Genomic DNA, 27,499 nt, shown 5'->3' on the forward strand with positions numbered 1-27,499 from the left:
ATTTGGGGAAGTGGTTTGACTTACAATCCAGTAATTTCTTTTTGAGAAAAACGCAGTGCATAAAATAGGAGGTCCTTTGAGAGAGCCCATCCTATTTCACGCTCTAACACGTTATGTTGGGCTGGATGAAATCCCAAATAATGTCCACTGTGAGAGCTAAGTGGGTTTGGACCATATCCCGGGTTAAGCCGATGTTTTTCCATCCCTAAAAAAACCTGATTTTTTCAAATTTAGTTATTTGCAGATTAAAAAGTTTAAAATATTTAAATTCCAGAAAACTAAAATGTTCAATGCATATGAAGGCTCATCCTGAATTTTATAAAAATGGTCACCTCACATTAAAAAAAGTACCATCATGTATTCATAAATGTCTGTCACGTATTTGAAAAAAACTAATATGACTGCCGGGGCCCATTAATTTTTTGAAAGTTGAACAATTTTTTGAAAGCATGAACATTTTTTCAAGTCAGGAACAAAAATTGAAAATTAGAATATTTTGTGAAGTTTTAACAATTTTTTTGAAAGGATGAACAAAATTTGAATATGAGAACATTTTGTGAAGTTTTGAACAATTTTTTGAAAGCATGATCAAAATTTGAAAAATGAGAACATTTTGTGAAGTTTTGAACAATTGTGAGCAACACAAAAAAAATTGAAAAAAAAGAAAATAACTTTGAAAACAGAAAAACAAAAAATGAAAAAATGAAAAAAAAATATTAAAAAGAAAACAGAAAAAGAAAAAAGAAAATTAAAATGAAACAGTAAAAGAAAAGAAACAAAAAGGGGTAAAGGCGGATATAGAAAACCCGGTTCGGGAACCTTCTAGAAGGTTCCCAAAACCAGAAAAACTGGCTGGAAACAACCTAGAAGATTCCCAAAACCGGATTCGCTTTAACGTTTGAACGGACCGGTCCATCCTAACGCGCTTGTCGATCTGGCTGTGCGTCCGGTCGACTACTTGCCGCACAATTGTGAAACTTTTGTGAAGTTTTCCACACACCTCCAGGCTCACCTATCTAGAACTGGGCAGGCCCAGTAGTCAGCTACCGCGTCATGATGATGTCATGAAGACGTCATGTGTGCTTTCATTTTTCCTTCACATTTTCATTTTCTATTTTAGTTTTCTTGATTTTATTTATATTTTGAAATATTTTCGAAATATGTATTACAAAAACACTTTAAATAAAATATTAAAATGTTAAACATGTATTCAAAAATTGTTTCTGATGTATAAAAAATGTACATATGTTAGTAATGTGGACAAAAAATATTAATCATGTGTATGAAAAATGTTAGTGACACCTAAAACATGTCAAAATTTCATAAAAATATATATGACATTAAAAATGTTTTAAAAATGTACAAAGAATGCTCATGTAATTCAGAAAAATGTTTCGTACATTCAAAAAAATCTTCACAAAGTTCAGAAATGTGTTTCTCAGTTTTTCAAAAAATGTTTGCACAGTGTACAAAAATGTATATTTATGTAAAAACAATATCATTCGAAAAATGTTTCAACAAGTATTTGAGAAAACAATTACATTGTATTTCAAAAATATGTTCAAAACATGTTTTTGTAAAAATGTTAAATAACTATTTAGAAAATGTAATTGTGTATAAAAATTGTTTTACACATGTAGAAAAATGTACAACGTGTATGGAAAGGTAGACATGTGTTAATTTTTTTAAAAAAAATTAAAACCATGAAAAGAAAAACCAAACTAAAGAAAGAAACAAAGAAAATAGTATAAAGAATGGAAAAAAGAAGAAACAGAACATAGCAAAGAAAAATAAAAACATAAGAAAGCCCGCGAAAAAATACAGAAGAAAAAAACAACAGAAAACGAAAAAAGAAGAAGGAAAAAATGGACTGAATCGACTAAACGCTTCGAGCGACACATTAATGGGTTGGCCCGTCATCGTCCAACCGTAGGCGATTCCTATTTGGGAATAGGTACCCGCACGCTTTTGATTCATGCAGAAATGCGCAGCCCCAATTAAATTCAAAAAATATTGATGAGTTCAAAATTATCATGATCTAAAAATATGTTCCAAATTTTGGAAAAATGTTCACAAATTTTACGAATGTCCATGATTTTAGGAAAGATCCATGAATTCATGAAAAAAATTGCATTCTCAATGAAAAAATCGTGATTTCAAAAAATGTTTGTGAAATGAGAAAGGAAAGGGACAAACCAAAAATAAAAAATAACGAAAAGAAAACTAAAAAGCAAAAAGAAGAAAAGCAAAATGGAATAAAGAAGAAAAAAATTGAAAGAAATTTTTATGACAAATCAGAAGAGAAGCCTTACTGATTGGGTCGTCCGAATCAGAACTAGCGGCGTAGTTCAGGTGGACGTTTGATTTCTATTCCCCGACCTACACAGGAAAGAGGATTCGCCCGCCTATACACCCTGGCCATTTTGTGTGCGCCAAGGACGTTACTAATAGACAGGGCCAATGTGCAGGCCAAAGGTTCGTACATTTGGTTAAGAATCAATGTCACACATGCCAAGAAATTGGTGTGCCCATGACTCCCAGCCGTGGTTTGGATAGGCGCCGATTTGTTGGAAGTACTCAGTGAAAGAACATGCGGTGCCCCCATGTTTGGTTTTGGTAATTGATGACAATCTCTATGGACTAATGGTTGTCTTGAGTTATATTTTAAGGATTTGTCCATAGGCTTTTCTTGAAGTCCATGTGTTGGTTTCAAGGAGTTTATGAGTTGACCAAGGTGCTATTAAGGAATTATCCAAAGATTGGTCATGTGAGTGTTGAGCTTATTGCAAGCATGTCTTGAAGAAGAAGATTGTGTGATCATTCATGTTTACCTTCAAGACATCATCCAAATGAAGAGAGTTGGAAAGATTCAAGGTTGATCAAGACTAAGTCAAGAGTGAATCAAGTTGATCAACTCACAAAGCGTAGAAGATGTACCGAGAGGGATCAAGTGATCCCATGGTATGGTAAGCATTGTCCATTGCACTTTGTGTACTAACCCATGGTCTATATGAGAGTTCTTTGTGGGGTTAGGTATGTGTCCATGGGCTTGCGTCAAGAGGAAGATATCATACAACCCATGGAAAGGATGGCATCAAGTGGTGATCGTCATCAAGATTGCCATGTGCAAGTTGAAGTGGAGCATCACGAAGAGATCAAGTTCTTGAATCTTGCCATCCATTGTGGTGTCAATGGACTTGTGAAGATGTGCCGAAGAGTGGCTCACCCATAGTGGACTATGGGAAAACAATCATCTAGTCTTCATCGAGCCAACGCAATCAAGAAAGGTGGTCTAACTTGAGGGAGTCAAGATCGTCATCATCTAGCTCAAGTGGACCATGTGCAAGGCAAAGTTTTTCCCTTGATAGGTTTTCTATTTTACCGGTCTCATGGTGGTAGTTGGGAGACCGGGTTATAGGATAGTTTGTCGTACTATCAAGGGGGGCTCTCAAGTTGGTAACTTGATCGTATCATTAGTAGAGAGCTCAAACCATTGCATCCTTGCATCATGTTTCTTGGTTCTTGTTTGGTTCTCTTTGTGAGTCTTAGATCTTATGGTCATCTTGATGACAAGCTTGAGTTCATCGAAAACGGAGTTCGCATGCGTCTACTATGATGTTTTCCGTGTTGGAGGTTTTACCGGTCTTATCCGAGGAAGGGTTCTCACCATTTTCTTATGGGCCTTTTCTAATTTGCTTCTTATTGATATTTCTTTCAATATTGTGTTAGCCCTTGTCGCTAGCTTTCCAACAAACTTGGTTTCATCGAATTCGGAGTCCGTTTGCAAAAGTTGTGGCAGTTTTGGTGTTCTGAAAAGGCTGCAGCGGTACTACCGCGAATTGGAGCGGATGTAATTTTTTACTACCGCTCCAGAGCGGTATTACCGCGGCTCGTACAGCGGTAGTACCGCTCCGGACCAAAAAACTCGTCCCAAGTCCTGCGGAGGTAGGTATGGAAGTATTTTTTTTGTACCGCAAGCAGTAGTACCGCGATCCCTAGCGGTAGTACCGTGAGGACGAGCGGTAGTACCGCTCTGTGCGGGTTATGAGCATAACGGTTGGATTTTTCCCCACCTATAAAAGGGGGTCTTCTTCCCCATTGAACCTAATCCTTTGAGCTCGTGTTCTCCCCCCATTGTTGACCTTCTTCGAGCTTGCTAACTCTCAATTCCTCCATGGATTCTTGCTAGTTTTTGAGGGAAAAGAGAGAGGAGATCTAGATCCACGTTTCCACCAATCACTTTCTCCTCTAAGTGAGGGGAACCCCTTGGAACTATATCTTGGTGTTCTTAGTGTTCTTCTTTCGTTCTTACTCTCATTTTCCTCCCTAGCATTAGTTGCTTTGGTGGGATTTGGGAGAGAAGGACTTGGGCACTCCGTGTGCCCTTGCCATTGCATTTGGTGCATCAGTTTGAGTTCTCCACGGTGATACGTGGAAGTGAAGTTTGAGAAGCTTATTACTGTTGGGTGTTTGGGTACCCTAGAGCTTGTTCCTCTTGGGTGCCTTGGTGCCCTAGACGGTTGGTGGTGTTCGGAGCTCAATCATTGTGGTGTAAAGCTCCGGGCAAGCGTAGGGGTCTCCAATTAGGTTGTGAAGATCGCCCCGAGCAATTTGACGCGTACCGGTGACCGCCCCCAAGGGTTGCCAAAGTGTACGGGTTCGGTGACCGCCCCTAAGGGTCGCCATTTGTACGGGTTCGGTGACCGCCCTCAAGGGTCCCTTAGTGGAATCACGGCATCTTGCATTGTGCGAGGGCGTGAGGAGATTACGGTGGCCCTAGTGGCTTCTTGGGGAGCATTATGCCTCCACACCACTCCAAACGGAGATTAGCATCCGCAAGGGTGTGAACTTCGGGATACATCGTCGTCTCCGCGTGCCTTGGTTATCTCTTATCCGAGCCCCTTTACTTATGCACTTTACTTTGTGATAGCCATTTTGTTCTTTGTCATATATCTTGCTATCGCATAGTTGCTTATCTTGCTTAGCATAAGTTGTTGGTGCACATAGGTGAGCCTAGTTGTTGTAGGTTTTGTGCTTGACAAATTAACCGCTAGGCTTATTCCGCATTTGTTCAAGCCTAAATTGTAATTATTTTAAAGCGCCTATTCACCCCCCCCCCCTCTAGGCGACATCCTCGATCTTTCAATTGGTATCAGAGCCTCGTCTCTCTTTGTTGGGCTTAACCGCCTAGAGAGTAAAGATGTCGACTAGAGGATTAGGATTCTTTGACACTCTTAGTTTCGATGGCACAATTTTTGATATTTGAGTAATTCGCATGCTTAATCTCTTTAGGGTCATGGACCCAAATTTAGAGCGAATTGTAGATATGGGTTTTTCTCCTCCAAAGGATCCCCAAAGATTATCTTTAGAGGATGAGAAATTTTTTTATCTCAATGCTCAAGCTTCTAATGTGCTTTTTGATGCTTTGAGTAATGTTGTTATTTTTCAACTCATGCCGTTCCGGGATGCTCATGAGTTGTGGACAAAGCTTCAAGATAAATATGGTGTGTCCAATATTTGTGGGGATGATTGTTCCCCCTCCACCTCCGGTCGTATAGTCTTCTCAACTTCTTCTACTTCACCTACATGTGGTTTGCCACAAGGTAATGATATGGTGAGTAGTGTTGGTCATTGCAATGGTGATAGTATGCTTATTGTGGAGGATCCTTCATCACTATATTATTGCAATGCTCCTTCTTTGGGCTTTAACACTTCGAGCACTCCAAATGTTTCACATGCTTGTGTTGATAGTCCTTGCATATCATGTAGAAATTGCTTGACTAAATCGCATGATGATATGCTTGCCATGTCTTGTTGCCATGATAAAAATGCATCTATTTCCTCGAATTATTGTGCTAACAATGTAGAGGAAACCGAACACTCCATGGAACAAGATGTGGTGTTTAATGGTGCCTCAAGGGATCCTACATCATCATCTATTGCTTTTTGCCTTATGGCTAAGGCATCAAAGGTATCTCCTACTTTGTACCCCAATATGTCTCTTGATGATGATGTTGATGCTAATGATGATGAGGATAATGATGAAGAGAATGATAATGTTGCCTCCTTAAAAACTAAGGGGGAGATGATTTTTAAAGCTCTTCATAAAAATAAAATTGCTCGTTCCAACTTCATGGAAATTATGTCCATTGCCATTGAGGGCAAGAAATATATTGAGGAGTTGGAATCTCATCTCGAGGAGCATGAGGTCACCACTGAGAAAATGGAAGCTCATGGGCGTGATTACGCAAATGAGATCGCAGAGCTATCTCAAGCTCTTGAACATGAACAAACCACCTCTGAATCTCTTGAGGAGACTTCTGCTCTAGAATTATCTAGAGTGAGGGAATCTCATGATAGAGATTTTGAGGTGGCCAACGATTTCAAAACTAAAAATGCTAAGCTTGAAGTTTCTCATGCTAGACTCCTTGAGGATCTTGAGCACCTCGAAAATGGCTCAACGGTCATCAAGGGTGAGCTCATCAAACTCACCGAGTCTCATGCCCAACTTGAAGCTTCTTATTTAAAAGAGCTTGCCAAGTTGCCTTCTTCTCTTGTTGTTAATGATGATGCTTGTGCTACTAATTCTATTACTTGTGAAGCATTCATTTTGAAGGAGAATGTTGAGCTACAGGCTCAACTTGAGGTGCTATCTAGCAATTATCGGAAATTGGAAGAAAGTCATGAAAAGCTCTCAAGCTCTCACGATGATCTTCTAGTATCCCATAGTGTGCTAAAGATAGCTCATGAGGCCATGATTGCTAAGGTAACATCTAGTGAGCCTCATGTGGATACTAGCACTACTTCTAGTCAAAATAGTATATTGCCATGTGCTAGTCGTTGTAATTCATCTACTCACAATGTTGGTACATCTTGTGATGAATTGCTTTCCTTGCCTTGTTGCTCTAACGACGAAGCTTATACTTCCTCTAGTACTTGTGTTGAGACTAACCATGTAGAGGAAATCAAAGAGCTCAAGGCCCAAGTCACTTCTTAGAAGAAAGACTTGGAAAAGTGTCATGAAGGGAAATCCACACTCAACAATATCTTGAGTGTGCAAAAATCCCCCAATGACAAAGGTGGACTTGGATTCAACTCCAATAAGAAGAAGAAGTCCAAGATGAACAAAAAGAAGGGCCAAGAACAAGTCAAGAATTCGGCCAAGATTGTTTGCTTCAAGTGCAAAGTGGAAGGGCATCATGTTAGATCTTGCCCATTGAAGAAGAAGGCCATTACTGTTAAGCAACAAGGGAAGAGGGCACAAGTTCAATCTCATGCTCAACCTCAATTTGAAGAAAGGCCACTTCCCAAGAAGACTCAAGCTAATGCTTCTCTTGTGGAAAAATCAAGTGAGAAGAAAGTGAAGAGTAGACGTTGCTACTTATGTCGTGAGAAAGGTCACGTCGCTTCTTCATGCACTAGTGGTAACTTATCCAACCCAATTATTATTGATGATATCTATTCTCTTGGGAAGGATAAGGTTGGCATGTGTTTGCCAAGTTTGTTGGTACTCAAAGCGGTAGAAGAATTAAGGGGACTTCATCTTTCTTGTTGTCTCAAGCCAAGTCAATTGGGTTGTCAAGTTTATCCAATGTGCCTCCTTGCGGTAACTTGTACTTAAATTGTTTATATTGAAAGTTACTTGCCCCTTTGCATGTTTTGGTTTTGTTCCTTGCATGTGTTTGTATATGATGTGTCTTCAAATTGCCTTTGTGTATGTTGGTTTGCACATCATGTACTTGTGTGTCGTTCATTGAGCCTTAGTGCATCTTGTTTATTTCTCAGTTGGCTCTTGTGAGAGATTAATGGAATATCCATTATGGGGGAGTGGTGTGCTCTGTGCACCTCACAATCCTATAAATGTGTGCACATGAGTAATACCATCTAGTATTGATATTTCAAGATTATCTAGTCGCTAGGTGGTATATCTCTCATGAGAAATTCAAATTCTAAAATATTCCATTGATTATCTCGTGTTGGATCCTCTTATTGCCTCTTGTTAAGTTTTCTTCATTGGTATCACATTATGGGGGAGTAATATGCTATGTATATTACTAGCCTAGAAAATGTGTACATTTGAGATGTTGTCACCTAGTGTTGATATTGTAGATTATCTTGTTCCTAGGTGGCATGTTAGCTCTACAAGTTGCAATTTGCTTGTGTGAGGTGTGAAGATGATGTTGGATATTCTTGCTATCTACCACCGGGAATTCTTTCCATCTACTTCTTGTCTTTTGACAATTGGTAGTCATTTATGTGTGGTAGAATTTTTTGATCATCTTTACATTGGCTTTTGTTTATTTGCCTTTTTCTCTTGCCAAGGTTTGTGTCAACTCCTGTTGTCTTCCCTACCACTTGTGGATCTTGTTTATTTCTTGTTCTTGTCTAGTGTTTTCTAGATATAGTGAAAGTGGTGATCCCACCTTGTGCATTTTGTATTCAAATGCAAATCCTATATAATGCACAACTCGTGGGGGAGCTATCCTATTTTCTTTAGAACACTCTTCTCGTGATCCTTATCAAGTGTGTTTTGGTGGAAGGCAAGCCATTTCTTTTTGGTACTTTGTGCCATCATGAAACTTTGTTGAGAGCCTGGTTTGTTTGGAACCATCCTCTCTTTGGGAGTTTGACATCTTTAGTTTAGTGTGTATCAATGGATATCTCATTCCTTGATGTATCTTTAATGATATCTTCCAAGTGATGATTTCTCCATTTGGTATCCTTTTCACTTGGCATTTCTTTGTTTTTGGTTTCGGGTTTTGAAAGTCTTGAGCATGCATGTTTACTTCATGTATTTCATTTGGCATGCTTTCTTTCTTTAACTCAATATATAGGGGAAACTCCACCTAGTCTCAATTTGGATGAGATGTGCATGAAATTCGTTTTCATATCTATATGCACATATTTATGTGGAGTTTGTCCTATGTATTGGTGTTTCTAACTATTTGGTCCCAATGAGTTTGGGTACCGTTTAGTTTGTGTTGTTCTTCTAGGAACATTTGGAGATGCATTGGATGCTCGACTCACTCACAAGGAAGGTGTTGTCACCATGTGCATATTGGAGTCAAGCTAGGATGATCAATGAACTACTATCTACCTTCAATTGGTATCTACTACATCCTTCCAATGATATCTCGGTAACAAGTATCTATTCATGCTTTCCCCTCTTGCATTCAACCTTGTGTAGGTTGTATCTTGGCATGATATTCATTTCATATCTTGTGATACTTGTTTCCTTTCTCAAAGCATCCCAATGATGATCTCTGTTGCTAGTTGTGATGCCCTTGATGGATGTGTGTGTGGACTTCATTTATATACAATAAGACCATATCTAGCCAAGTGCTATGCTTTCAAGCAAATATATTATTGGTATATTTATGACTTCCTTGTGGATATCTTGTTCCTTCGTGTTGTAACTATTTCGGGTGTACATCCTTCGTTGTAGATATATATATATATCATCATGATTTCGTCAACATAGAACCTTATACACTTGAGAGAAATTACATCTCTAGTTGATATCCTTTCTTTCACGTCCACCTTGTCTTTCTTATGTTATTTCTTTGGTGGCTCCATGAAAGCTTGTGCCTTGAGTGCGTGTCCTCTATCGTTGCATCTTGATGCACTCTTGTGTGGTGAAGGTTATTTTCCTCTTGCTTATCTTTACGAGGTTTTTGCCATCTTAATTGGTATCCCTCGTCTTGATGAGCCTCCCCTCGTCTATCTTCACCACGGGTTGTCACAAGCATAGGTTCTCTTTTGCTTATTAGTAAGCTTGTGAACCCTTTTGCCAGTTGTGTGTGGGAATGATAGGCCTTGCACCGTGTGCCTCATTCTTTCAAGACTATGTTGATGCTTAATGCTCATCCTAATTTTAGTCTTCTCAAGTGCTTCGCCATGACTCACACACATCATTTTGGTTGAGCCTATTCTTAATTTGCCTCTTTTACATGTTGCTCAACCATGTGCTTGTTGCAAGCGCTAGGCTTTGTTTCCTATAGGCTCACTTACACTAGATGTAAGTTTCTATTGATTTTGGGGGAGCTATGATCCTTTTTGTGCACTTTGTATTCAAATACAAAAATTCTTATGTGTGCACAAATCATGGGGAGCTTCTCCAGTTTCTTTAGAACACTGCTTCGCTCATATCATTTATTCATTCATGTGGCATGTAGGATCATTGGTCTAGTTGGCTCAATTGATATTCGTTGATTGCTTGCTTCAATTGGTATCTTTTGATTGCTTGATTGCTCGTTTCTCTCTTTCTTATGTCTTTGTGGCATATCTTTCTTTTGTGAACTTTGGGCCTAAATATAGTTTGTTTTCCTCCTAGTATTTACCGTCAAACTTGTGTATTGCATTCCTCTCTCTTGTTGAGAAATGCACAATTTATGGAGGACCACAATTTATATTGGCCTTCTAAGCTTTTCGTCCATTTTGGCAATCGATGCCAATGGGGGAGAAGTTTCAGAGAGTTCTGTGGAGAAGGTTTCAAAGTTTTCTCCTTGCTTTGGTTTTGTTCCTAAGCATTTGCATCTCATTCTCCTGCATCATTGGTTGTTGCATTGCATTATGATGCATAATTCCTTATATAAACTCTCTTGAAAGTGATTATCATCAATTACCAAAATGGGGGAGATTGAAAGAACATGCGGTGCCCCCATGTTTGGTTTTGGTAATTGATGACAATCTCTATGGACTAATGGTTGTCTTGAGTTATATTTTAAGGATTTGTCCATAGGCTTTTCTTGAAGTCCATGTGTTGGTTTCAAGGAGTTTATGAGTTGACCAAGGTGCTATTAAGAAATTATCCAAAGATTGGTCATGTGAGTGTTGAGCTTATTGCAAGCATGTCTTGAAGAAGAAGATTGTGTGATCATTCATGTTTACCTTCAAGACATCATCCAAATGAAGAGAGTTGGAAAGATTCAAGGTTGATCAAGACTAAGTCAAGAGTGAATCAAGTTGATCAACTCACAAAGCGTAGAAGATGTACCGAGAGGGATCAAGTGATCCCATGGTATGGTAAGCATTGTCCATTGCACTTTGTAACCCATGGTCTATGTGAGAGTTCTTTGTGGGGTTAGGTACGTGTCCATGGGCTTGTGTCAAGAGGAAGATATCATACAACCCATGGAAAGGATGGCATCAAGTGGTGATCGTCATCAAGATTGCCATGTGCAAGTTGAAGTGGAGCATCATGAAGAGATCAAGTGCTTGAATCTTTCCATCCATTGTGGTGTCAATGGACTTGTGAAGATGTGCCGAAGAGTGGCTCACCCATAGTGGACTATGGGGAAGCAATCATCTAGTCTTCATCGAGCCAACGCAATCAAGAAAGGTGGTCCAACTTGAGGGAGTCAAGATCGTCATCATCTAGCTCAAGTGGACCATGTGCAAGGCAAAGGTTTTCCCTTGATAGGTTTTCTATTTTACCGGTCTCATGGTGGTAGTTGGGAGACCGGGTTATAGGATAGTTTGCCGTACTATCAAGGGGGGCTCTCAAGTTGGTAGCTTGATCGTATCGTTAGTAGAGAGCTCAAACCATTGCACCCTTGCATCATGTTTCTTGGTTCTTGTTTGATTCTCTTTGTGAGTCTTAGAGCTTATGGTCATCTTGATGACAAGTTTGAGTTCATCGAAAACGGAGTTCGCATGCGTCTACTATGATGTTTCCGGTGTTGGAGGTTTTATCGGTCTTATCCGAGGAAGGGTTCTCACCATTTTCTTATGGGCCTTTTCTAATTTGCTTCTTATTGATATTTCTTTCAAGATTGTGTTAGCCCTTGTCGCTAGCTTTCCAACAAACTTGGTTTCATCGAATTCGGAGTCCGTTTGCAAAAGTTGTGGCAGTTTTGGTGTTCTGAAAAGGCTACAGCGGTACTACCACGAATTGGAGCGGATATAATTTTTTACTACCGCTCCAGAGCGGTACTACCGCGGCGGCTCCTACAGCGGTAGTACCGCTCCGGACCAAAAAACTCGTCCCAAGTCCTGCGGAGGTATGTACGGAAGTATTTTTTTTGTACCGCAAGCAGTAGTACCGCGATCCCTAGCGGTAGTACCGTGAGGACGAGCGGTAGTACCGCTCTGTGCGGGTTATGAGCATAACGGTTGGATTTTCCCCCACCTATAAAAGGCGGTCTTCTTCCCCATTGAACCTAATCCTTTGAGCTCGTGTTCTTCCCCCATTGTTGACCTTCTTCGAGCTTGCTAACTCTCAATCCCTCCATGGATTCTTGCTAGTTCTTGAGGGAAAAGAGAGAGGAGATCTAGATCCACGTTTCCACCAATCACTTTCTCCTCTAAGTGAGGGGAACCCCTTGGATCTAGACCTTGGAGTTCTTAGTGTTCTTCTTTCGTTCTTCCTCTCATTTTCCTCCCTAGCATTAGTTGCTTTGGTGGGATTTGGGAGAGAAGGACTTGGGCACTCCGTGTGCCCTTGCCATTGCATTTGGTGCACCGATTTGAGTTCTCCACGGTGATACGTGGAAGTGAAGTTTGAGAAGCTTATTACTCTTGGGTGTTTGGGCACCCTGGAGCTTGTTCCTCTTGGGTGCCTTGGTGCCCTAGACAGTTGGTGGTGTTCGTAGCTGAATCATTATGGTGTAAAGCTCCGGGCAAGCGTCGGGGTCTCCAATTAGGTTGTGGAGATCGCCCCGAGCAATTTGACGGGTACCGGTGACCGCCCCCAAGGGTTGCCAAAGTGTACGGGTTCGGTGACCGCCCCCAAGGGTCGCCATTTGTACGGGTTCGGTGACCGCCCTCAAGGGTCCCTTAGTGGAATCACGACATCTTGCATTGTGCAAGGGCGTGAGGAGATTACGGTGGCCCTAGTGGCTTTTTGGGGAGCATTGTGCTTCCACACCGCTCCAAACGGAGATTAGCATCCGCAAGGGTGTGAACTTCGGGATACATCGTCGTCTCCGCGTGCCTTGGTTATCTCTTACCCGAGCCCCTTTACTTACGCACTTTACTTTGTGATAGCCATATTGTTCTTTGTCATATATCTTGCTATCGCATAGTTGCTTATCTTGCTTAGCATAAGTTGTTGGTGCACATAGGTGAGCCTAGTTGTTGTAGGTTTGGTGCTTGACAAATTAACCGCTAGGTTTATTCCGCATTTGTTCAAGCCTAAACCGTAATTATTTTAAAGCGCCTATTCACCCCCTCTAGGCGACATCCTCGATCTTTCACTCAGCCTTAACCGGCTGAAAAGAGACACTGCGTCGACCACCTCCTCTGCACGACACATGGCCGTGTAAGCCCAGCCAACCCATCACCTCCCCCCAACATTATTTCTTCAATGAAGTGCTCGTCCACACATCTTTCGCCCTCTCCCTTCTCTCGATTGTCATGCTTCAGAGATGGCTCCCATGGCGACCTACAGATCCCTGCCGATGCAAACTAGAGGGCCAACACCGATCATCATCTACCGCATCCCAGCCACAACATCCGCCTGTTTGGCAATCCCTCATTAGCTACCATGTCTTAATAGATATAGAGAGGGTGGGGTCCCATAGTCATCGTTGTCCAAATACCGGCAGCCACAACTGCTAGATGGAGTGATGGTGCTGGGACCCCTATATTGCAGCATCATTGCCACTGCAACCTAAAGGGGTAGCACCGACCTTCATTGACGCATCCCTTTGTCGCAAAATCAAACATTTGGCGGATGCAACATCGTCCATGTTGCAGATGCAATGCTATCCATGTTGCCTAGTGAGCGCGAGAACTGGCAAGTTGCAACGTCGTCCATGTCGCAAACGTCCACCTTGCGGTAGGATGAGCTGACACGACACGGGGCGGTGAGCGTAGCATGACCCATGTTGCAGCTGACAAGCGCAACATGGCCTATATTGCAAAACGGCGGGTCACACATATCGGTCGACGTGGCCAGATCGAATGTATGTCTTGTTCGATATCTAATGGCCCAGGAGGCAGCTGATCTTCTCCTCATGCCAGCTAGCCAAAGTAAAGCATTGTCCGTAGCCCCGACACATTCGTGAATGCCTATGCCTTTTTTTATCAATGCCCAGGTCAGACGAGGGCCCTCAAAATCGCCAAAAAATGGCAGTCTACCCATTTTCTGTGATTCAATGAGAAAAAATAGCTTTAATAATTTCTATGTCTACCATAGAACAAAAATAGGAAAGATAAAAGTAAAACGCTGCTTTCATTTCTTCTTCCTATATTGTCTCCTATTCTTGTGTTTCCTTCTCTCTTACTTCCGAACCCAACTTACCATCTCTCCAATTCCATGAAAATATGATGGATCTTTTCTTCTCCCAATGGAAATGGAACCCCAATACTAACTGGTGGCCATAATTTTTGGTATCCCCTTCTGTTAAGCCCCTACCAATGTAATTTCGCAAGCCTAGTTTGTTAATTGTTGCTCTTTTTTTCCTTGGAACAAATGGAAACCGCTACAATCCAACAAATGGAGTTTTTCAAATATTTTCATCATGCCCTTACTTTTGACAATGCTAAATTTTTTAAGATGGCTATATGGGGCTCAAACTAAACATATGCCTTCTCAAAATTTACGGATATGAGCATGGCCCTTTGGTCCTTTGCATTTCTTATTACCGCCAAACCATACTTGAGAGAGGGAGAATCCTAGAGTACACCATGGGCCGAGACCCATTGATCATTTTTAAGTTGTTTTCAATCGCTTTCATTCTTCTGGCCCCCCTAAAAAAATCTTCTGGTATATGGTTCCAGTAGTTGTTTTCCTCCTCTGGTTTTGTCTGTTTTAAGTTTTCATTCAGTTTTGGTTCTTCTTGCAATTTTCAGATTTCATCTTTTATTTTTCATTTTTTTTCATTTTTCCTTTCCTTTTCATTTTCTACTACTTTTTAGGTTTATTTTCTTTTAATATTTCTTTCTACATCCCCCCTACCTCTTTGAAATTTCTGGACATTTTTTGTACCACAAGATATTTAAAAAAATCACAAACATCTTTAACAATTTCATTAATAGTTTTCAAATTCATACAAAAAATTGAAGTCATGAACATTCGTGAAAAATACATTAGATTATTCTAACTAAAGACTATATTTTAAAATTCACTAAAATAATCATGGGCGTAGGTATAATTCAGGAACATTTTTTAAATCAACAAATGTTTTTGAATCCGTGATTTTTTTATCAGCAAATTCTTTTAATTCATGTATGTTTTTGAAATTTCATAAAAATATTGTTAGAATTTGTGAACGTTCTTTATATTTCATGCAACATTTTCCCAATTCATCAGCATTTTTGTGATTTTTAATGATCATATTTCAAATTCCAAAATATTTTTTAAACCTTGTATCATTTTTTTGATCTTTCAAAAGGTCCACCAAGATGTTTTTCTGAAGAAAAACTAACTTAACACCATAGGAAAGTAAACGAAGCGAAAGAAAATTCGCTCCGTAGCACTTGCTTGATGAACCCGAAGTGGGCCCACTCGCTAAGAAATGCCTTGTGCATTTGGGGAAGTGGTTTGACTTACAATCCAGTAATTTCTTTTTGAGAAAAACGCAGTGCATAAAATAGGAGGTCCTTTGAGAGAGCCCGTCCTATTTCACGCTCTAACACGTTATGTTGGGCTGGATGAAATCCCAAATAATGTCCACTGTGAGAGCTAAGTGGGTTTGGACCATATCCCGGGTTAAGCCGATGTTTTTCCATCCCTAAAAAAACCTGATTTTTTCCAATTTAGTTATTTGCAGATTAAAAAGTTTAAAATATTTAAATTCCAGAAAACTAAAATGTTCAATGCATATGAAGGTTCATCGTGAATTTTATAAAAATGGTCACCTCACATTAAAAAAAGTACCATCATGTATTCATAAATGTCCGTCACATATTTGAAAAAAACTAATGGAAAAAAAATGCTTAACCACATATTTATTATTGTTAGTGTCATATTGAACGATTGTTAATCAATTATTTTCAAAGTGTTTTTTTATTTAAAATATGTTTGTCACTTAAAAAATATAGATATCTATTTAAAAATAGTTATCACATACTGTAAAAAAAGTTCATCATGTATTATTATGATAACTTTCTCAATATAAAAATCATAGAAAAACTTAATAGGAAAACCGAAATAAAATAAGCTAAGTAAAAAAAAAAGGCTGAAACCATGAGGAAAAATACACAAAGAAACTGCTAGAAAAATAGAAAAGGAAAAGAATGAAAAAAGGAAAAGAAAACAGGCACACGGCAATAGGTTTAGCCCAATAGGACGCCCATATGGGACACAAAGGTTCCTGGGCACCTTGCCTCCAAGATGTGTGCACGTGTAATTAGTATTAGCACTAATTCACAAATGCATTAGATTTTTATTAGGAAAGAATTATTGCTAATTATTGCTAGATATGGACACTTAATACCCACCCAAATTAAACCCATGCATGTCTCATACATCACGTAGCTGGGTATTTTTTTTGTGTATAATGAAGGTCGTATTTTTTTATGTGCTCTCCTTTATTTTTCACCTAGTATCTAATACCTTAAATAAATCACTATGTATATACATACATAACCCAAAATATCTTAGGTATGTTTTTGTACTTGAAATATGTTGGGTATATATTAGATACCCATACTGTCACGTAGTCAGGATATACGTAGCCACATTTTACTTTAGGTATACACGTTAACTGGTTGTGTAGAATATTTTTCAAGCTTTTTGCGCACAGCCGGAATACAAGTGTACATACACCTTAGGTATTTCCACTTGAAGTATATTATTTGATGTATAATATTGTCCTACATTTTTTCACATAACCGGGTATATACATCGACCGGGTATGTATAATATTTTCCTACACTTTTTCTATATAGTCGGTTATATACGTCAACCGGGTGTTACAATATGTTCGTCAGTAGGTATTGTATAACCGCATTGGCTAGTTAGGAAACAAAAATAAAATATAGTTAATCAAGAAATAAATTATTGTGTATATACATACCTGCGTACGTACATACTTTCGTTAGTAAGTACTTGTTGTAACAGTTTAAAAAATAAATTAGGAAACAAAAAAGGTAACAGTTCAAAAAATAAATATATACCCGAGTATATGATACCCGATAATTAGGAAACAAAAAATGTAACAGTTCAAAATAATAATAATTGAATATATACATACATGTTTATGTATTTAATTTCGTTGGTAGGTATTAGATATGTGTATTAAATAGTTAGGAAACGAAAATATGTGTATTATATACCTGGAGCAATTTGAAAAAAAATCAACATTAATACGTTTTATTGTACGGCAAGTCTTGCATGCCTAATAGTTAAACCCAAAATTAAAACGTAAATATGGAAAGTCTTGCATGAAGAATAGTTAGGAAATAAATTAAATATATCACAGTTTCCAAAACTATCAAGGTGTCCCATCTATTACATACACACAAGCGCGCGAAATAATTAATTGAGGAGTACTCTTTTTAAAACGAGATCTCATCTCTACTCTTAACTAGTATAACGCCCGTGCGTTGCCACGGGCTCTTCAAAATTTATAATCAGTATCTTTCATTTATCATCCCCTCATATTGGGTGATTATGGGGTGCTCTAATTAGAAACACAACAATCAAATATTAGGAAATTTCACCGAACGAACAACAACGAATAATACGATATCTATCAAACAAATAAAATGAGGTCATATTTTTGGTCCGTCATGCACTTCTGTTGAAAAGTGCCTATCCCTTTTAGAATCAACCCACTGTTTGCTCGCACGCAAAAAAAATACATCTCTAAAGTGGGGAACCGATCGGTGCCAAAAAGAACTCAAACTCCTATCCAATCTCGACTTCGTGCTCTTCCACTTTCATTGATAAAGATGGGACGTCAAGGGTTTCATCATGATGACCTCGAGCAGCCGCCGACATCCCTCCCCACATCTACCCCTACCCCCTGCTGCCGCTTGCACTGTCCTTGCTCCTCGAGGGAGCTAGGGACACAATGTTCTCTAGGATGGGCATGACCAGATCCACGAGGAGGCCACATTCTTCCATGGGAACCCAACCAAGCACACCACCCTCCGCAACCATCCAATCCCAGCCTAACAAAGTCAAGACCCGCCATCGATCCACAAATCAGGCTCGCCGCATCCAGGTTCACTGCAAGTCTGCGACGAGTCTGTAGTCGACATCTTGACTTTGGCTATCCCCACGGAAGAATCATCGGATCCTGCTTACTTTTACCATCACTTCGTCTCTTCCCAAGGCAGCGACACCACCCAGCCAATCACCACCACCGCTTGCGGCTTGCCTACATAAAATCATGAGAAATCCCCACGGCGGTGCTGTAAGATCACCTTGGCGACCTCGACAGTGACCGACTGGTCTAAGATCTAAGCTAGCCGCTCTTTGTAGAAACCAATAGAAGTAGGCATGTGACTCAGATTTGTTCTTTGGTGTGCATGCGTTTCTTGCTGCCCACCAGCTCTTGTCTACAACTCGCCTATCTCTGTACCAGCTCTTGGTCTACAACTCGCCTATCTCCATGCTCGAGACGACCAAGCTCGATGCGCAAGCCGCATACGTCTGCTAGAGCTATATCCAGGCCCTATGATTTTTGGATCACTGGCACTATGGGTGCCAGGACCGGAGTCGCCCTCATCCACCAAGTGGATCAAGGAGGCCCACCACCTAGACTCTACATCGCAACATTTTGTGTTTTCCTATAAAAAGTAAAGAACCTTCTCTAATAAACGTAAATATAACCTTTTGGTTTTATAGTCTCAACTTTCCTACACTCCAATACCAGAAGGATTTCTTGGTTTTATTTAATGACCTTCTTGAATGTCATTCACTTAGAAAGGTAGTAATACAATCTGTGATATTAAGGCAAATTATTAGTCATATTAAAGTGCAAAAGGCCCTATAGGAGTCAAAGCATGACTTTTATGGTTATACTGTAATTTGCAAGATCTGAGATTTATGCAAGTGTACAATTAGAGAAGAGCCAATTAAATAGATTTTCACATTCAGAATAGTACGATTAGCAGTAGCACTTCAATTTTTTCATGTTTGATCAGCTTGCTAGGTGGTTATCACTAAGCATGTTGGAACGATGAGCATAACCTAACTTAGTTCAGTACGTGTTGCTGCAAATTAGTTCAGTACGTACGAAGCTGTTGCTAATTTCAATGCCTGGCTGTTGCAAGTTTCTAATGAAAAAGTACTTCAGGTCAAAGGTCAGGGAATATACACTTTTGTTATCATGGTTGTTTCCTTATAGTGAACAACTTTGATCACCACTTCAGCAGCTACTATCTATAAGAAGACATTAGCTAAGTAGATACAGGCAAAGAAAGCATGTAGGCAAAACCAGAATTAAAAACATCCTTCTCAATGGAGCTCGTGCAGTTCGGAAGACCCTAATCATCGATGAGGGACCCCTCCGATGGTAGCATGGCGTGACAATTGCCGTCAATGACGACACCCAAAGTACCTTGCACAATCCATCGATCCAGTTCGGAACAATCAAGCACATACCTTGCAAAGTGATGTGGATCTGAAGCAGAGGTGGGAAGGTAAAGGCTCAGGTGAGGTGGAATGAGACGTTGATATAGACGTGCACGCATGAGAATAAGGCGGTGCCCAGGATGGATCTCCATCGGAGGAGGCCGGATCCGCTGGGGAGGAGGTCGCTGTAGTACCTGCCATCTGTGCGATGGATCACGGGGCTGGCAGGCAGGGGGAGGGGATAGGAGGGAGCGGGTGGGCTAGAGCGCAGATGGCGGGTGCCCCCGACGACGGCTGGGAAGGATGGTGGAGGAGGTGGATGAGGATGGCGGCGGCGGCGTCTGCGGTTGCGCCTCGTCCGCAGCCGTGCTGGTGGTGGTCGATGCGAGAGCCGGATGGCGTCGGCCAGAATCAGGCAGGGGCGACAAAGATTTAGAGGAGAGAGAGAATGGAGGCGATGAGCGATGGGAGGAAGGGCCACCGGCGATTGGGGTGGCCTCAGATCCGCCCTCCGTGGCCGCCTATTTCATGGGACGAACACCCGTGCTCACCGTCGGGCTCGCCTTCGGCCGCTGCCTCGCCGACATTCACGACGTAGAGCCCCTTCCTCCGATCCCATTTGCCAGGGAGGCAGCGCCATCCTTCATCGCAGAGAACGAGTCCACACTGAGATCCCAACCAGATCGTGATTGCGCCTCCCCAAACCGCAGCGGCACATCCCACTCCATCAACGACCAACCTATATGAGGCGGAGGGTCAGTGTAGGACGCGAGCGCCGTCACCATGGACGTGGGGGACGCCGTAGGTGGGAAGGAGGCGGCGACGGCGTCTGTGTCAGGAAGATCGCACGACGGCGGCGGCGTTTACTCGAGGGGATCGAGAGGAGCTGCGTTTGGTGCCGGGTGGGTTCTTTGGTGCGTGCGTGGGGCTGGAGATTGTGATAGGTGATCAGGTGAGGGCGTGCCATACCTGGATCGATAGCCTTACCATACCTGGTGGTAATTTAAATTTATTACCATATTCGATATTTCCCGAGTTATGGCCTTACCATACCTGGATTGATAGCCTTTGGGGTAATTTAAATTTATTACCATATAATTACCATATTCAAAATTTCCTGAGTTATGACCTTACCATACCTGGATTGATTTATTACTATACGTGGATTAATTATGATTTATTACTATATGATTTATTACTATACGTGGATAGCCTTACCATACCTGGTGGTAATTTAAATTTATTACCATATTCGATATTTCCCGAGTTATGGCCTTACCATACCTGGATTGATAGCCTTTGGGGTAATTTAAATTTATTACCATATAATTACCATATTCAAAATTTCCTGAGTTATGACCTTACCATACCTGGATTGATTTATTACTATACGTGGATTAATTATGATTGATTACCATAAATACGTTGGGTATTGCCGGTCAGACGAGAAAAGAGAAAAACCGGTGGGAGGGGCTGGTGGAAGGTGGGACGAAGAAAAACCGGTTGAAAATAAACCGGTTGAAAGTGGGGGGGACTATTCAACCAATTCATCCATTAGGAGTAGAGATGGACGAGTTGGTGAATCGTCTTCGTGGTTTATTTTCGCTGGTTTTTTTTGTCTCTCCTCCCACCACCCCCTCCCACCCTGGTCCGTGGTTTATTTTTGTTGGGTTTTTTTCGTCCCCTCCTCCACTTCACCGCTTTTATCTCTTTTCAAGTTTGTACTGTTATATCTGCCCCCACAGAGTTTTATCCAAGGAAGTCAATCAATCAATCAATTAATGGAAAATCACGGTGTAGATGGTAATCAGTCATTCGATCAATTAATGGAAAATCACGGTGTCCTAAATTTTTGTCACTTTCCATCCCAAGGCCCCGAATTCGTCCTCCGCGCGCCGATCTATTCCTCTCCCGATGCCTCTGCTCCCCACCTCCATCGTCATCGCAACCACTAAGGCCATCGCTATCTGTCCTCTCTCGTGTTTGTTCTTCCTCCGATCGATGCATCCGCTCGTGGGGGCGCTGCTGGTGGGGGCCAGGGAGCATTGGTGGTGGCCGTGCTAGGGCCTGACGGCGCGTCATGCGGCTGCGTGGGCGGGCACGCTGGAACCGGCCGTGTCGGTAGCGTCGTTCGCGCTGGAGACCATGTTCATGTGGGTGCTGGGCAGCGGCGGGTGCGCGGCCGGGTCGGTGCGCGTGCCGCTCGACGGCGGCGGGGACGATACCAATCTACTCCGCCTCCAGACATCACTCCCTCCGCTCCTGCAGTTCACGCCTCTTCCTCTAGCAAGATCGGCGGTGGCTACACCTCCCGAGGATGTCCTTGCGCTCTTCCTGTCCCATATCGCTATTGCTTGCTCCCGCCTCTATAACCACCATACGAAGCGCCGGCGGAGCTTACACCTCCTCCAGCCGCCTCATCCCCAGGTGAGCCCCCTCAAAGATCCATGGCAGCACGGGCGGTGACACAGAAACACATAGGAAGAGGCGGCCAGTTTCTTCAATGTATTGTAGACCCGTTATTGATAGGAAATAATAACAAAAGGGAAGTATATGTCGCCAGACTTACTAATCATTTGCCACTCTTTTCTTCCGCTTTCCAAATTCATTTCCCTAGGGACGAGACGTTATGAGGTTCCATGTCTGTATTTCTGGTAAAAGAATCAATTTAGCCCAATTATGTTTTCTTGTTAGCACTTGGTAAATCTTGCAGTCAGGCAAATTATATGTACTCCAACTGTTTAGGATAGGTGGAGCAGCCTAGCTCCATATCTCACAATAAACTCATGCTATGTCTTGTGCTACCACGTTTGTGTTTTGTAAGTTGAGAAGCTATAATTGGCTATTGGCTATGGTAGTTTCTTGGCGGACTTTTTTTTTCTGGTTCTGCTCAACAATTGTAGCTTGTGAATTGCAGGTCATATCTGAAGATTTACCTACTATTATTTCTGATGTTTCATTCCCCAAGTCTATGATGCCTGAAACTTTAAATGTACGTGCTTCAAATTTTGTCCTGTACAAAATACCTAAAACATTTCTCAACAAAGGTGGTAGGATGTCATTGCCATTGCTAATGCTAATGCTACAATTCTTATTGATATGGGTCATCACGTTTGTTTTTCTGCAAATAAAATCATAACATGATCATTAGTTAATATATTTCTTTTGACATGCATTGGATAAAAGCACTATGATAGAAATATTCTTATTTTAATATATTCTAATATGAGCGTAGTTTGATGTACAACTTACCTGTGGGTAGTTGGGCTTTTGCAAAAGTGACTATTTTTACATTTTAAGAAAGTAACCTTTTTAGGGGAACAATTAGTTATTCTTTTTCTTGAATATTGTGCTTTTAGATCACATCACATGCTTAATTCATATTCGCATGCTATTCAAGTTTATGGTCTGTAACATTTTTGGGGTTATTATATTACTTGCAGGTTCTGTTTAGTCATACTGTGGATCATGGCGATTCATGGAGATCTTGTTGTGCCATTTTCTTTTGCTGGCATCTCAAGGTGATATTTTAGTGGATACTTAATTTATATATTTTTTTAACAATTATAATTTGCTATGGGGCAGTAGGAGCCACTCATTCTCCTCTTTTGTGAATTTTAAGGTACACATTGGACTATCATGTGTATTTTGTTTGTTTTGGTTTCTTCTTATGATTTCTATTTGATATTCATTCTCCTCTTTTGTAAATTTTAAGGTACACATTGGACTATCATGTGTATTTTGTTTGTTTTGGTTTCTTCATATGATTTCTATTTTGATATGAATATTGATGTTTAAACTCACAAGTATCATATCGAATTATCCACTATGTATTGCAGGTAGCAATATTGAATGGCCTTAGTAACATTTCCCTTTTCAAGGCATAATGTCTGTCCTGGTACTTGCACCGGACATAAACTATTGTAAATATAGTAAAATCTTATATTTCTATTGTGGGATTTCACTCTTTGGTGTGTGACAGGCTGGCGGTTGTGCTTGCTGTCTCCAGTGTTTAGGTGGAAACTACATAATCATATTTGGTAACTTTAGGGAGAAGTTGTGATTTTTGTTGGTATGCAGGTCAGATACAACACTAACCAATGTGCATGTATTGCTCAAATATTTCACTGGGCCTATTACATTACTGTACTTAGTATACCACATGCTCTGGCACTGATCGTACAACTTTGCATGAATACTCCAGTAGGTCGACCCCTCTAATTTATGCCATGAATGTAAATAAGTTATAGTATTAAACTGTCTGGCCTTAGTCTTTTATGCATTAATTATTAACTAGGAATGAGATGTTATGAGGTACCGGACATAAACAATTGTAAATATAGTAAAATCTTTTTTCTCTGTTGAGGGATTTCACTCATTGTTGTGTGACAGACTGAGAGTTGTGCTTGCTATCTCCAATGTTCAGGTGGAAACTACAGAATCATATTTGCTAACTGTGTGGGAAAGCTGGGATTTTTGTTGGTATGCATGTCAGATACAAGGTGCATGTATTGCTCAAATATTTCAGTGGTCCTATTACATTACTGTATTTAGTAAAAACATGCTCTGGCTCTGATCGTACAACTTTGCACTAATACTCCGGTAAGTCGGCCCTTCTAATTTATTCCTGAATGTAAATAAATTCTATTAAATTGTCTGGCCTTATTTTTTGTGCATTAATTATTAACTTTTTATTTTTCCAGACAAATGTGGCCCTGCTTGATCTTAGGTTAATAATTTTATATTGCTGGCGGATTAATTCATATAGCTCTTTAACTTTTGGAAGAGATAACTCAGATGACTTAGGCTGGTCACAATGGGCAAGAACATAAGCTAGTAACTTCACACATCCCTAGACTATGTTACTACCTCCATAGTGGGTAGGAACATCTATGTAGTGTCATGCAATGATGTATTTATTAGGTTATAGACTCATTGTTTCTTGGAATGTGTGATGTTCCGGTAACTTAGCTAGTTACCACAAGCACCTCTCTCTTCATTAAATACGTGCCACATAAGCAAAGTTGTATTGAAGTGTGTGATGTTACTCCTAAGTTCCTCCCCACTGTGACCAGCCTTATGAGAAGATGCTCTGATAGATGTGCAATGTACCAAAAAAGAGTTCTTTTGGCAACATAATTTCATGTAATTTGTGCGGAGCTACCTTGAAAGAGCAATAAAACTCTAGAAGGAGCAAGGACCACCACATGGTGAACACTTGCACCTGTGCATGAAGAGCGCCAGCCGTTGAATGGCGTGGCACATCAAGTCAGGGAAACATTACTTTCTTCACTGCTCTCCAATGTGTGCTTTTGCTTTCTCCCTCTTCCTTATTTATTAGAGCTTTTATCAATATATTTAAAAAAAGGTTCTACGCCTTTTCAATCAGCTATTTTGTCAAAGTGGAATTTTGTGAGTTTATGGATGAGAATTAACAAAATAGTTCTTCCATATTTGTTACGTATACATGCATATAACATGTATCATATTTGTCGAAGGTGCCATGGGAGCTAGCTTATATTTCAAAAATACCAGTACATCGTGTTTGTCCCTGAATATATTGTTCGGTTTCCTTACTGTTCTCCTATAAATGGTTCAGTTTCCTTGCTGCATGTTTTTTCCAGATGTGGCCTATTTTTTCAGATGGCTTACCATCTTTATACGGCTTCAACGCTGTGAAAAAACTTGCACGAGATTACAGTTGCAATCTATTATTTGTCTGATGTTTACACAGGCGAAGTCACACGAGGCCGTTGCGGATGTGTCCCATGTTATGTATATTACCACCGTTCCTAAGCGTAAGTCTTTTTAGAGATTTCAATGTGGACTACATACGGAGCAAAATGAGTGAATCTACATTTTAAAATATGTTTATATACATCCGTATATAGTCCTCATTGAAATTTCTAAAAAGACTTGTATATCGGAACGGAGGGAGTAAAATCTAAAAGAACCTGATACAACAAAAATCCAACGTGTGTGTTCTAATCTATTGGTTCTAACAGAGATGTGTTTGTAAAAGTGATCAGATATATTAGGCTATTGTACTATAGTGCTCTTGTATCATCAAGAAAGAAGTAAAAGTACATTCTAGGTTTGGATGGAACAATTATCATGAAAACTAGATTATGTTATTTTTAAAAGGCGCAGATACTTCTCCCAGGTTATCGTTGAAACAACGATAATGCTAGAGCCTTGAGAATTGTGATGGGGGGGGGGGGGGGGGGTGGGTGGAGGAGCAGGGAGAATGATGACGTGTTGTCTTTCGTGCAAGAGGAGAGGGTGATTAAGGAGAGACACACACTACCTTTCTTGCAAGATGAGAAGGTGAATAATGAGAGACATGAGGAATGAAGCGGTAGAGGGAATCAGTATTTGTCGCTATGAATGGAAACCACGTGCATCCCTGCTAGACACATAATTTTTGAATCGGAAAAATTGTTTGATCATTCTGTCTATTTTTTTTAATCCTCACTAAGATAGGTAGGCGGTTGCCGCTCCTGTACCTCGTTGCTGGCCTAACACGGCATATCGATCATTGGCTCACCTAGAACACGAGTTGATTTTTTTTGACAGCCACGAGTTGATTTTGTGATAAGAGTGATGGTTGAGAGTGAGCGGGATGGGGGTTGTGGTTGGTCCGTTCAATTACGGTTGTCTGAGCGTAATAATTTTTCTACTTTTAAATTTAGAAAAGTACATTTCCATTCGAGATGTCTTTGCATCAAATTGCATGAGCGAGCGGTTCATATATTTGTTTCATCGAGTTGTGGATTGGCATGAACATGGGGGGGGGGCACGGGCGGTGCGTGCCTGGTCCCCCTTGATGATGGTGGTGGATTGGCATGAACATGGGGCATGGGGGGAGGGGATCAGGGTAGAGAGCGGGGTGGTTGCCGGGGATTCCTCCTTGCGTATGAGAGAGAAATGAGTTTTGATCAAGATGACGTTAATTATTTGTTTGATTCATTTATATGCATTATAGCCCGTAGCAACGCACGAGCGTTCTACTAGTGTTAATAGGTTTTGACGAACTTATTTTTTCTCGAAAAAACAAACTGGGAGCATAATTTTGTTCCTTTCCGAAAAAGACACGACTGTACCTCTCGCGAAAAGCACAACCGTGCCTCTAGTGAAAGCAAAACAATGCCTCTCATGGAAGGAAAAAAATGCGTCTTTTTTCGTTTCCGAAAGGCACGGCCGTGCCTCTCGCGAAAAGCACAACTGTGCCTCTCGCGGAGGCAAAATCATGCCTCTCCCGGAAGAAAAGAAAAACATAAATCACATTTTTTTCCTGAGAGTCACGGTTGTGCCTCTCGTGCAAAAAAACCGTGCCTCTCGCGAATAAAACGTGTTTTTTGCGCACAATTTTTTTTTTGAATTTTTTTGTTTGTCCAAAAGCTAAGGAACACCAGTGAAAAACCAAAACTCAAAATAATATATATAAAAAACCGTTTAAAAGCCCACCGCGCTCTCAGGGTCTCAACCCACCCACAAGTGATAGTTGCGAGGCTCCCGAAGGAGCGCTCGTCAACTAGGGAAAACCCTATGCGCCGCTCACTGCGTCAAATTATCGTCAAAACGCACAGGTATACCCACGCATTGCTTTCAACAGGCCGGCCCATTATACGAGAGCTATCCAGCCGGTTTTGGGAACCTTCTAGAAGGTTACCTGAACCATTTTTTTCCTTTTTGACCGGTTTTCCTGTTTCTTCTTTGGTTTTTTTGTTTTTCCTTTTTCCTTTTCCAATTTTCTGTTTCTTGTCCTTCTTTCCTTTTCTTTTTTCTTTTCCTTTTTTCTCTTTTCTGTCTGTTTTTTCGTTTCTTTTAAAAATTGTTTGAAAAATTCAAAATTTGTTTATTTCAAAACGTTTAAAATTCCCAAAAATGTCATGTTTTTTTCATAATTTCAAAAAATGTTCGGGCATTTCGGAAAAACTTCTTCTTTTACAAAAACTGTGTGCAATGTTTTTGTTCAACTTTTCTATATTTTTTTTAAAAATGTTCCCGTTTTCAAAAATAGTTCAC

The 27,499-nt window shown here is 40.6% G+C and overlaps 1 long non-coding RNA gene across 1 annotated transcript; it reads left to right on the forward strand.

Moving 5' to 3' along the window:
* The first annotated feature begins 21,369 nt into the window (after positions 1-21,369).
* LOC123094959 (uncharacterized) lies at positions 21,370-24,855 on the forward strand. Its single transcript, XR_006446054.1, has 4 exons — positions 21,370-22,463; positions 22,915-23,551; positions 23,898-24,073; positions 24,175-24,855. It is a non-coding gene; the product is annotated as an uncharacterized lncRNA (long non-coding RNA).
* The last annotated feature ends 2,644 nt before the right edge of the window (positions 24,856-27,499 follow it).

Source organism: Triticum aestivum, chromosome 4B (assembly GCF_018294505.1).
Source record: "Triticum aestivum cultivar Chinese Spring chromosome 4B, IWGSC CS RefSeq v2.1, whole genome shotgun sequence".
Taxonomy (NCBI): domain Eukaryota; kingdom Viridiplantae; phylum Streptophyta; class Magnoliopsida; order Poales; family Poaceae; genus Triticum; species Triticum aestivum.